The following is a 12,251-nucleotide window of genomic DNA, read 5'->3' on the forward strand; positions in this document are numbered from 1 at the left end:
TGTGGCAAATATGAAAGGCTTTTTAAATCTCACATTCGAACTTCATTACAAGTTATTGATTTTTAAAAGCAAAATTAAAACAGTGAAAGGTATGGTTTATAACATGTAGAACTAAAATATTTTATAACCCTCATACAAATGATGGGGAGAAGGAAATGAAAGCATACTGTCATAACTTTCTTATGTTATATGTGAAGTGGCATTATATTATTTTAAAGTAGACTGAGGTAAGTTAAAGATATATATTGTACATCCTGGAGTGAGTGTTTAAAAAAAAGCACACAAATAAAAACAAAGGAAAGGTGCGGGGGGTGTGTATCTAATGAACCAACAAAGGACAAACACTCTCAGTCATTCTCCCTGTGGTATCAGGGCTTCAGGTTACCTGAGCTCTCTCCCTCTATCATTAGCTTGATTTGTATAAATCCTCTGTGGGTTAAGGCCCATGGTGATAAAAAGTGAGACAGGTGGATTTTTAGATCAAAAATTCATGATACTTTTGACACTAAAGCATTTGGAAATAGAAATCTCTATTAAGATCACTCTAAGGACATAGGTGAAATCTGTCTTTTGTCTTTGTTATTACTACTGTAGAGAAGGGTTTTTTTGTTTTGTTTTGTTTTGTTTTAAATTAGAACAATTAACTTCTTTGAACTCCCACCTACCAATTGGAGCCCTCACCCACTTCTCATGGCTTTTTAGTTCTTTCATCCAGAAATGGGATGCTTTATGCTGTGGTTAATACGGTGGGCACCTCTTCACTGAACAAAGTTTTTGAGTACCTTGTTTTTACCATACAGAGTTATCATGGGGAGGCCCTTTCACTTCTCCATATGTGTGTTTTCCATTGATTTCTCAAGCTCAATGTCAAATGTTTTCTTCTATAAGGCTTTTCTCTGGTCACAAGAATCCTCCCCTATCGAATGATAAGGTATGCAATATTTAGAGATTGGCTTTTTTTTTTCTTTCGGCATAATCTATATGATTATAGATTATCCCCTGAGATCTATTCAAGTTGTATGAATCAATAGCCCATCCTTTTCATTGCTTTATAGTATTCCATTGTGTGAATGTACCAGTTTATCTATTTACTCACTGAAGGACATCTGATTGTTCACAGCTTTTGGCTATTATAAATAATGTCATTATGAACATTCATGTGAATGTGTGAAGAAAAGTTTTCATTTCTCTGGGATAAATACCAGAAGTGCTATTGCTGAATTGTTCGGCACATGCAAAATTTTAAAATGCATCTTTTCTTTAATTTTCCCACTCTCAAATTGTTTTCTTTTTTACAAACCAAGTTTCTCAATAATGCTATGTTTATATTCCCCATCAGAATACAAGTCTTCCAAGGCAGGGGCCCTGCCTTGAAAATTATTGCATACCCAGTGATTATGTCCACCGCAGGGTAGATAATGACTAATGTTGCTTGTTTTTTTGTTTTTTTTTCCCCTCAAAATATCCAAGATTGCTCGAAATCACACTGATGGATCAATCACTCATATTTACAAAGAAGTTACTCATTCACCTTTACAAAGAATTTACAAAGTACAGAGATCCGATGTGGTGACACTCTGACCAGCAATTATCTGGGCCAAGAATTTCATGTTTCAGAGCAATCCTTTCTGCTCATCAAAACCACCATCCTGATTTTCTATTCAATCTCTCTTATATATCAAGTATAGTGACCGGGTGGTAGTTAGTTAATTTTAAATCTCTTTTATTATAAAAGGCAAGTCTTTGATCAAATCTCAAAGGAAGTAAAGGACATGCTGTAATAGAGGATAGGAAAGACATTTAAGATACATAAGCACAAATAAAAACATTCTTACTGAGAATAAAAAGGTTTAAAGAGAATTCGACTCTTAAAAATGTGCCAATTTAATGGATTATTTTAATTAATAAAGACAACTAATCTTTTTAATTAATAAAGGTAACTAATCAATTTAATCTACCTCTTGACATTTCAACTGGCTGAATAAGTGTTGTTTTTTTTTTTTAAATAACAAAGCATAGCTTTTGCTTTTGCTATTGCTACTCATGGTGTTCCCTTGATATCCCCACTCTTTCACCAAATTAGAAATTATATAGGGGAGCATCGTTAACCCCTAATTTGAGCATGAGTATTTGAGTGTTTGCATAATAGGAGTTCCTCATAGCAGATGCTTTATGTGCTACTGGTTATAGATTCTCCAATACGTGTCACAGGCATCAAAGGAACTAGCCACAGCTTCCTTAGACCAGAAAGAGGCTATATGTGCCAGATGAAATAACTTGGACATATTGACAACATGATATCAGTTAAAGTGCCTCAATATTTTCTATTCCTCATCTCTGTGTAGGGACTTGGGAGATAAAATGGGTGAAGAAATCTGAGGAAAGGAAAGACTAGGGACAGTGCTTGGAATTAACACCTTGCTATCCTTTCGTATAAGCAAGTGTATCTCTTTCTCTCTTTTCCTCTGAAATTGCATGTCACGTTTCAGTGATTTTTCACTTGAAACGGGTATTAAGGAAGTGATGCTATTGTCAAAAAAAAGTCACACCGAGGCTCAGCTTGCTTAAATAGTAAGCAAACACAAAACTGAAGGTGAATTCAGGTTTCTTTATTTACAAAAATGGTCATTTTCTCTCCATGTGCAAGCTGGGTTGATCTAGACATAGAAAACCAAAGAAGTACACTTCAACCAAAATTAGAGTCTTGTTCCCATATGAGAACCCCTAAACTTGAGGATTGCTCTTTCAACAATCCCTCCACGTTTTAGGTATGGGGTTAGGGAAGACTGATTTCAGCTGCAAGGGATAAAGATACTCAGATAAGAGTATCTTCGAATTTATCGCTCTCAGATATAAATGATTCTGGAGATAAGCATTTCAGAGCTCTATACTAGTAGTCCATGATTATTAAGAAACTCAGCCTCCTTATATTTTATTGTTCTACCATCTTCAACATGTAGCTTCTACCCTATGGTCCAAGATGACTTAAGCAGCATGACATCCACAGTTCAGAAGCAGAGTGGAGAACAATCTTTCAAAGTTCTCAGCCCCGTCTTTTCAGAACATGTCCTAGTAGCTGCATGTGACACTTCTATTAACATATAATTGGACAAAAATTAGTTCCTTCGTCATACTTAGTTTCCAGGAAGGCTGGGAAATGTAGTTCAGATTTTGAGTGGTCATATATCCAACTAACATTCAGTGATTCTGTTATGAAAGAACAGGGGAGAATGAATCTTGAGAGATCAATAGCAATCTCTGCTACAGGTTCTATCCGGTAGTGAGCTATCCTTTATGGCTGTACCAAATCCTTTCAAAATGCTGTCTTTTTTTTTCTTCCTATAGTTTCCATCATTGCAAATTTCTGGAGAGTAGCTGAGAGGCAAGAAATGAGGCCGAATAGAGGGTGGAGGTCCGATTGTGGAGGGCCTCATGCATCATATCAAAGAGTGTGGATTTTATAGGGATAGGATTTAGGTTTATCTGGAACTTAGATACAAAAGATGATAGACAGAAAAACAGGTAGATCTACAGATACAAATATAATGCTTTTGATTATCAACTATGTTTAAAGCTATTTTAGTATGGAGGCTAAGACAAAAATAAAATCGACATCCATCGCTCTTAAGGAGTTTATAATTTTGTAGACAAAAGATGTCCATAACTAAAATCCGATGTAAAGTAATAAAAGTTTATAGCCCCTTTTAATTTACAGAGAACTTCCACATAAAGGATTGAGTAAATGATTAAAACAAAGACATGGAGTCTGAAAAGGAAAGAATATTTGGGGAAATGAGTAGTCTGTTTTGACTGAGCAGGAATATACATAGGAGAATACTGGGGGGAGACCTAACAAAATAAATTTAAAATATATTGAGGAATATATATTCCCCATTTCTGAAAAATTAGAAACAAGAAACATAAGACTTGAGGATTTCCGAATACATACATTGAGGCTTACTTGCAATTATACAATCTTTACTTAACTAAATACTGGGATTTTGTAGGTATTTCTGATTCATATGGTGTCAGCTGAGATGATAGGAAGACTAGAAGGTCCCAAATGATCTCACTTATATTGCTGGCAGTTGGCACTGACTACTCACTGGGAGCTCAGTAACGGCTGTCAGCCAGAAGCTTTAATTTGTATCCTCTTGAGCCTCTCCCTGGGGCTTCTTGGGCATCCTCACAGCTTAGTAGTGAGGATCTAAGGAGTGTCCCTAGTAATAAAGGTGGAAGCTATAGATATTTTAAGGACCAGCCTCAGAAGTTACATAGCATAATATCTACCCCATTCTTGTGCCCCCAAAACATAGAAGCATGCTAAATTTAAGGAGAAGGGATATACGCTCCATGGCTTGATAAGGGAACAGGAAGATCATATTGCAAATAAGTAAATGGGATGGGAAATACAGTTACAAACATCTTTGTAAAAACAATCTATCATTATCCCCCCCCTTAAGAATTCACATTCCTCCCACATGAAAAATATTTTCACCCTATCTCCAAAATTTTATTAATTTTAACATCAGGCTCAGACTCAAGGACCAAGATTTTCTCATCTAAATTAGATCCAGTTAAGAATAAGTCTTCTTGGGTGCAGAAACCTATGAACTGTCTATCTCACTCCAATGCCCAACAAACAATGGGGAGATGGGTATAAGATAATCGTAATAGACATTCCCATTCAAAAAGGGAAAACAGGTACCACTTAGCTGTCACTGTTTATAGAAATTCTGATATCCAGCCAGGCACATGTTGTTAATCCTCCCTGCTCCAGCATCAGGAAATGGGCATTGATTAGGATTCAGTTCTGCTCCCTGTAAATGATTCTTCTTGGTTTTTGGCTCTACCTACTGAATTCTAGGCTCTTCACACTAAATCATTCTTTCTTTTCCATAAAAAATGGACCATGTTGGTAGCTGAGAAGTTTTCTCTCCCTGCTTTCTGATCATAGAATGTTAGAGGTCCAGAAGCTGTGGTTAATTTTGAATGATTTCAGTCTCTTTTAGTCTAAACCAGCAAGGCTTCCTTCTAACAATTCCCTTACAAACTTTGTAGGTTTCTTTACCCATAGTCCAACCTCAAAGCCAATGCTACGTGTTTTAGGTTTATATTATGGCTGTGATATAATATGCTCTACCTCTATATCACTCTAAAACATAGTTGCTTAAAGCAGTAAAAAATTATTATGTATCAAGATTCTGTCAATTGACTATATGTTTCTTGTGTTTCCTATGGTGTTAGTTGGAATTCCAGGATAATTGAGAAGTCCAAAATGACATCACTCACGTGGCTGGCAGCTGCTACCAGCTGCTTGTTGATAGCTCATCTGGCGCGGTGTCAGCTGGAGGTCTTGGTTATCCTTTACATGGGCCTTTCCATTTACCTTGGCTTCCTGACCTATTTTATGACATTTAGTTTATCTCTTACTTTAACATGATGAGGTAGATAGGGTCACCTTCATTCATTTATTTATTTAGCAAATAGCATCAATGAGTTGAGGCTGTATGCCAGGAACTATGGTTGATTCATGAGAATAAAAGTCAATTAGGACATAATTCTGGCTCTCAAGGAGTTTATATCTAGTGTAGGAGTTACTTATAAGCAAATCATATACGGAGAAATAAGTTAAAAGAGGTTAAGTATATTGCTCTTTATCTAATAGCTGATTCAAGATATAAACCTAGATCTGCCTGACTTCAAAAATGACATTTTCAGTGCAGCACAACTGAGTACTTAACTTATATTAACTGAACATTAACATGTTTCCAGACCAATAGTAATGAAGATTTGGAAGTTGGAAATGAAAGAAAGATCAAATGCAAAAATATTGCCCAGGTAGAATAGATAGGAATTGATGACTGCTTAGATGAGGTAGATAAGGCAAACTGAAGAATCAAAGGTGATTCCTATGAGATTAAAGTTAAGAAATCAGAAGGGAAGATTGGTAGTAAAAAACAACTTCATTTTTTCTATCCAAGTTTAGTTTGAGGGACTAACCAAACATACAGATATTATCTAACACGCAGAATAAAAACAAAAACTTTTACTTATTTAAAATTTTTGAGCATCTACTATATGTCTGGTTCTGGCTGGAAGAATAAGAAACCATATCCTTAATGTCGACAATCTAATAGTCAATGCAGAGACAGTCCTACAAGCAAATGATTTCACTTTGAGGTGATAAGAGCCACAATAAAAGTCAATTAAGTTCTTTCTGTTTATATGAGGTGATAAGAGCCACACTCTAGGTGCAGGGAACAAAAGAGAAAGTAAAGATGATCCTAGGGGAATTAATTCTATATAGTTGATCATTACATGGTATGGATGCAATCGCTAAGGGAAAGGAAAAAAAGATGGCCCAGGACACTCATTCAAATGGGGGGAGGGGGTGCTTCAAAGAGGTAAATAGAAGGAAAGTCCAAAAAGTAGAAAGAGAACCAGCCACAGAAGTCAAGGGAAGAGAAAATTTCCAAAAAGTCGCTCTAATCCTGAAAGAGTCAGAGACAGCTTAGTGGAGTGAGATGTGGTTGGGAGATTTAATGTGCAATTGATGGAGGGCCATCAAAGAGGATGAAGACCAAGAAGATATTGTTTTATTGGGCTTGAATTAAGTTCTTTCTGTTTATATGGAAATCAGATAAACTATGATAATTCAATCTTTCAAAGACATTAAAATGACTTCCAGACAAACAAATATATTGGTTATATAGCTCTATCATAATGACTCATATCCCAGGAAGAGATAAATGAACTATAAGCTGAATGAGAAAGAAACACTTAGCTAAGATAATTAAGTTAGCTTGGCTTAATTGAGGGTTCAGAAGCTCCAAGTTTTGGAACGAAAATGGTAGAGGATAAGCTTGTATTCAAATATGGAAGGAAAATTTCAGGTTAAAAACTAAAGATACCCAAAGATTAAATATCTGAACTGTCCCATTTTGATTTCTTGCTCTGCCTAAAGAAAATTTCATCATGAATAGAAATAGCTAGATGTTTGGAAGGTACAGGACAATCATTCATTTTTAAACTTTCTATTCTATATAAGAACCATTTAACCAAAACATAAAAGCACTTATAACAGGATGTTAAAATGGGGCTTTTGTGTCTCAGTTTCAGCCAAGACTCCAAAGACTGGGAATAAAATGATAGATGCCAAACACCTCCAAACTCTAAAATGAGAAGCCAGGCCATATATGCAAGACTTGCAAAAGAAATATTTTGGAAACTTACTTTGGAAATCCCTTAACATAATGACTGCCTCACAGATATTTAAAAGGTTGGAGAGGCCAAGAAAGAGGACTATTTTTAGAGAAAATTTCTTTGGAGAGAGTTATTGGAATGCTCTGGAAATCACAACCATTTCTGACTCAAACACACATACCTCACCACTGAGAGGGAAGAGAGAGGAGTCCTTGCCCCTTACCTCAAGCCAAGTGAGTGGAGGCGAAGAAAACTGCTCAGAAGAGCTTGACCTTGGTCTCTAGAAGTTTGTTGCAATGCGTAGACCAATACCATATCCATTTCAAGAAAAGTCCAAATGTGGAAAGTGGTGGAGGCAGCCTTGGTAAATAGCAGCACTCAATCCCATGTTCCCCATGGATTAATTGCAGGACTCCAACTGGGATCCAGCACAAAACCCAAGAGGGCTGCCTACTGGGAAGATGGGACTCCAGCAGAAGAGACCACTGGATGCCCATGGTCTCAGGAGGAATTATAAGCAGACACCTAGAAGAGAAGTGTTGCCTTAACCTCGGAAATGTAGCAAGAGATTCCCAGTGGGGAAATCTTTCAGAAAGACATAAAGGCTCCCCAAGAGATAACGAGCCAGCTTTGGATGTCTGCCAAGCTCACAAAGTGAGATCATGACTGTATGACAGTACTAGCTTAGCTATGTTAAACTTCTCTTGCCCCTAATACATCTTCTTCCTCTCACTGTTCCCCTCCCTCACTTTCTCAAGCTACTTCCCAAATTGCACTAGTCAGAGGCAGCTTGTTGGAGTAGGGTAGAATAGGTGCTTTAACCTCAAATGAAGCTTAGAATCTTAATTAATATCATGGACTAGCCATTTTAATTCAAAAATGAGATTGTTACTGAGTTTAGAAATAGGAGAGATAGGGTTTTTTTTTATTAGTTAAGAGCCATGAGACTTGCCCAAGGTATTATTGAAAGCCCAGGGAATAAATAGTCTATGCAGATGTTTTAAAAGTGTGGAGTTTTGTTTTTTTTTTCTTTCTTTGCATACTCTAAGGAGTCTCACTTGTTCATTGTAATTTTTATGCATAGATTGAGTTCTTTTTAGTACGGTATAACATAATGATGAAAGGTGCCACTGGCAGAGTAAGACCTTCTAGATTTCAATGCCAGGTCCACCACCCACGAGCTATGTGAACTTGGGCAGGTGACCTAGCTATTGCAAACATTCTTTCCTGGAAAGAGGAGACTATAATTATACCCACATCATAGGGCTGATGCGAGGGCTGAAGAAAACTATATAGGTAAATTGCCTAGTACTATGCCTACCATAGTCAGTACTCTATAATTAGTAGTTATTATTATTATTAATTATTTATTATTATTATTATTATTTACCAACAGTCATAGTAACCTCTTTTTCTTTGTCCCCAAGGGCTTATTGGTTGACATTTGCCTGTACGGACTATTACTGATTTTCCTACTACTCACTAAACTCATCTTTTGGATGTAAATTTCTAGCTCCCTCTGAAGTAAAAGTTCAAAGTTCACAAGTCGTTTTAAGCCCCTCAGCGACCCTTTAGGATGGGGAATGGAAAGTACCACATACAATTGAAAACTGCAGGCAGAACTTGAGCAAGCAGAAAGTGATTACTTTGGCTTTTCTCCAGTTCCCTGCAGAGGAAAAAATCCTCTGCACCCTTTGTAGAAGTGGTGCAGGATTTTAGAAGACTTCTAGGCTCATAGTGATTTTCTGCCACTTTTAAGAGAATAATTTTTCTGAAATTCTAGTTGCACAGGGCACATGGCATCCTGATATTTTAAAATATTTCAGCTTATAAGGGTGGTTGTCAGATTTCTTCCTTATAGGTAGGGAGGGAAAATCAACATTAATTTAAGCTGAATATTCTTGAACATTGAAAGTCATCTCGAAAAGCATTAGATAATCACTCTTAGGTGTTTCCTCCAAAATTTGAAGAGAAAGAAGCCCATCAAAATTAACATGCAATAATAGCCAGGGATACTTACTCGAAATTAACAACAAAAAAAAGGAGTACTATGTATATCCAGCAGCTATTGTTTCTGCCTAGCTGCACCTGGGTATCACTGTGCTACCGGGTCTTATCACAGAAAGAGGCCTTTGTGGGTCATCTACATCAGCCCCTTCTGTCTTGCTCTCCTGGCGTTCCATCTTAACTCTTCCAAATGATGATCCCTAGCTTCTGCAATGAGTCGTTTGACTTCCTGAATATTCATTTTATTTAGTGTTGTCTTTTAGAGATGTAATACCTTTACATAGTTCAAAATTTAAAAGGCCCAAAAGGATAAATAGTAAAATGTTTTCATCTTATCCTTATTCATAGGCAACCATTGGCTCTTTCCTAAGGTAACTGATTTAATAGGTATTTAATATGTTATTAATTTAATATGTATCTTTTCAGAGCACAGAATTGGAACAATAAATGTGTGTATGCTTGTATATGCATACTTCTTTCTATTACACAATTTGCAACATATTACATAGTAAGTTTTGCACCTTGATTTTTAACCTAAAAGCTCATCATAGAAATTATTCCATTTCCATACATAAAGAGCTTTCTCATTCTTTTCTTAGCTGTGTAAATTTCCATCGTATGCATGTGCCATAATTTATTTAACTAGTTTTCTATTTGTAGACATTTAGATTGCTTCCGATATTTTGCTAATTCAAACAATGCTGTGATGAATAATTTTGCATGAAGGCATTTTACATATGTGTGTGAGTAACTCTGTAGATGAAACACCAAAAGTAAAATTGCTGAGTAAAAAGATACATGCATTTGTAATTTGGAAGTGTCCACGTAAAGGTAATGAGTACACACACATACACTCATGTTACATGGTATGAGAGAAAATTAGGTTTACTGGGAAAACAGACATGGTAGGACTAGCAATCTGTAAGTGTGGCCCAGTGGGCTGGGCACAGCTAGATACACCATGAAAAATGATCCAGGAAAAGGACCCTGTCCTCATTTTGCTCTTTATATTTCTAGAGTGATCAGGCAGAGAATACCTCTTTAATTCTGTAACAAGTGATGCTTCCTGGACTGGCAAATATCCTTACTGGACCAGAGATTAGTTAGAATCCTTGCATAATGATGCTGCTGATATTAACCCGAGGCCTGGTGCTAACCCAATGATTTAACTCCATCCTGGTGAACTGGATTATTGCTAACCTACCAGAAAGGGAAGGAAAAGAAAAAGAAAAAGAAAAAGCCAGGGGAGGCAGATTGCTGTGAAGGATACCAAGGAGTCACAAGAATTCCTTCACTTCAGCTAGACACGGTCACTAGCCTTCCATAGAGGTTACAGTAATTTATACTTACACTGATGAACGACAGTGCCCATTTCTTAATACCACCACCACGAGGACATTATCACATTTTTGGTTTTTGATCATTTGGTGGGAAAAAATATAGGCTCAGTATGGCTCAAGTTTACATTTCTTTTATTATTATCTACAATATGATTCTTTTCACATGTTTTAAAATAACTCATTTTCTTCTTTTGTGATATGCCTATTCATATCATTTTCTGTTTTTATATTGGATTAGTAAATTGGTCTTTTTCTTATTGATTTGCAGGACATTTTTATCTATTACATATATTAGAGAATTAATGTTTTGTCTGTAACATGGACTGCAAGTGTTTCCCAATTTATTATTTGATTTTTACATTGTTTATGGTGGATTTTATCTTGCAGGAATTTAATTTTTCATGTAGTTGAATTTATCACTTTTCTTTTTTGGATTTTGAGTTTTATATTATATAGAAAAAGCTTCTATACTCAGAAATTATTTAAATAACAGAACAAAACAAACAAAATATGCCCTGTTTCTTTTAGTACTTCTCTGTCATAGTTTTTTCCTCTTTTTTATTTAACATGTACCTCTTTAATTCATTTAATTATCTCCAACTTTTCAAGTTAAGGACACATAATATATACTTGTACATCATATTTGTATCTAGAGAATTAGAAGGAGGTGTATAAAGGTATAGCACTAAGTCTCGTTGCCTATTATTTTTAAATGTAGTATATTTTACTATGCGAAAGTATAGTAAATTTCAGTGGGTTCTTGCCTTGTTTTCCTATGACTACAACTTTTCTAAAAATTTCAATTTCCCATCTACCTAGAACTCCTAACCAGATAGACACTACTAGACTTCTATGAAACCTATACAGACATTATTTTCCAAATTAAATTTTTTTTCTCTTTTCTAGCACTTGGCCATTTTTATTGACTTTTAATGGTTTTACATGATTTTATACAAGTTGTCGATAAAAATTTTTTAAAAAGATACGTGCCCAACAGGAATTGTGTATGTATGGATGTAAATTTTGACAAACTGATTTAAAAAGTTACATGAAAAAATAAAAGCTCAAGGATGGTTAAGACATTCTAGAAGAACAATATAGAGGACTCGTCTTTCCAGAGATCAATATAATTTTTATAGAACTAAAGTCAGCATAGTATTGATTAGCAGAGAGGTAGATAGACCAATCATAGTAAAAAACCCAGAATAAAATTCACACATCTATAAAAAGTTTGTTTATGAGAGAGCTATTGTTAATAAAAATTGGTTAGAAATGGCAGGATTTTCAATAAATACTGTGATGATTGTATACATCAAAAAAATTGAAACTGGACATGTACTTCATCTCATAAGTAAAATATGTTATTTGTTCACTTAAAGATTTAACAGTGAATGTCAAAACTATAATATTTTTGTAAATAATATGGAAAATAACTTCATGGCTTTAGGGTGGGGAAGAATCTCTTAACCGTAAACCAAAAGTACAAATCTTAAAGACTAAAATTAATAAATGTAACTACTTACGTTTAAATTTAATAACTTACGTTCACTTAAAAAAATGGAAATAAAAAATAAGACATAATTATTTTGTCTTAAGAGAAATTTGCTAGGATATAATTGTATAGCACAGAACAGCGGTTTTCAAGTGTTTGTTGTCCCAGAACCAACAGCATAAAACATCACCTGGGAACTTGTTAGA

This window comes from Pteropus alecto, unplaced genomic scaffold (assembly GCF_000325575.1).
Source record: "Pteropus alecto unplaced genomic scaffold, ASM32557v1 scaffold8, whole genome shotgun sequence".
In the NCBI taxonomy this organism is placed as follows: domain Eukaryota; kingdom Metazoa; phylum Chordata; class Mammalia; order Chiroptera; family Pteropodidae; genus Pteropus; species Pteropus alecto.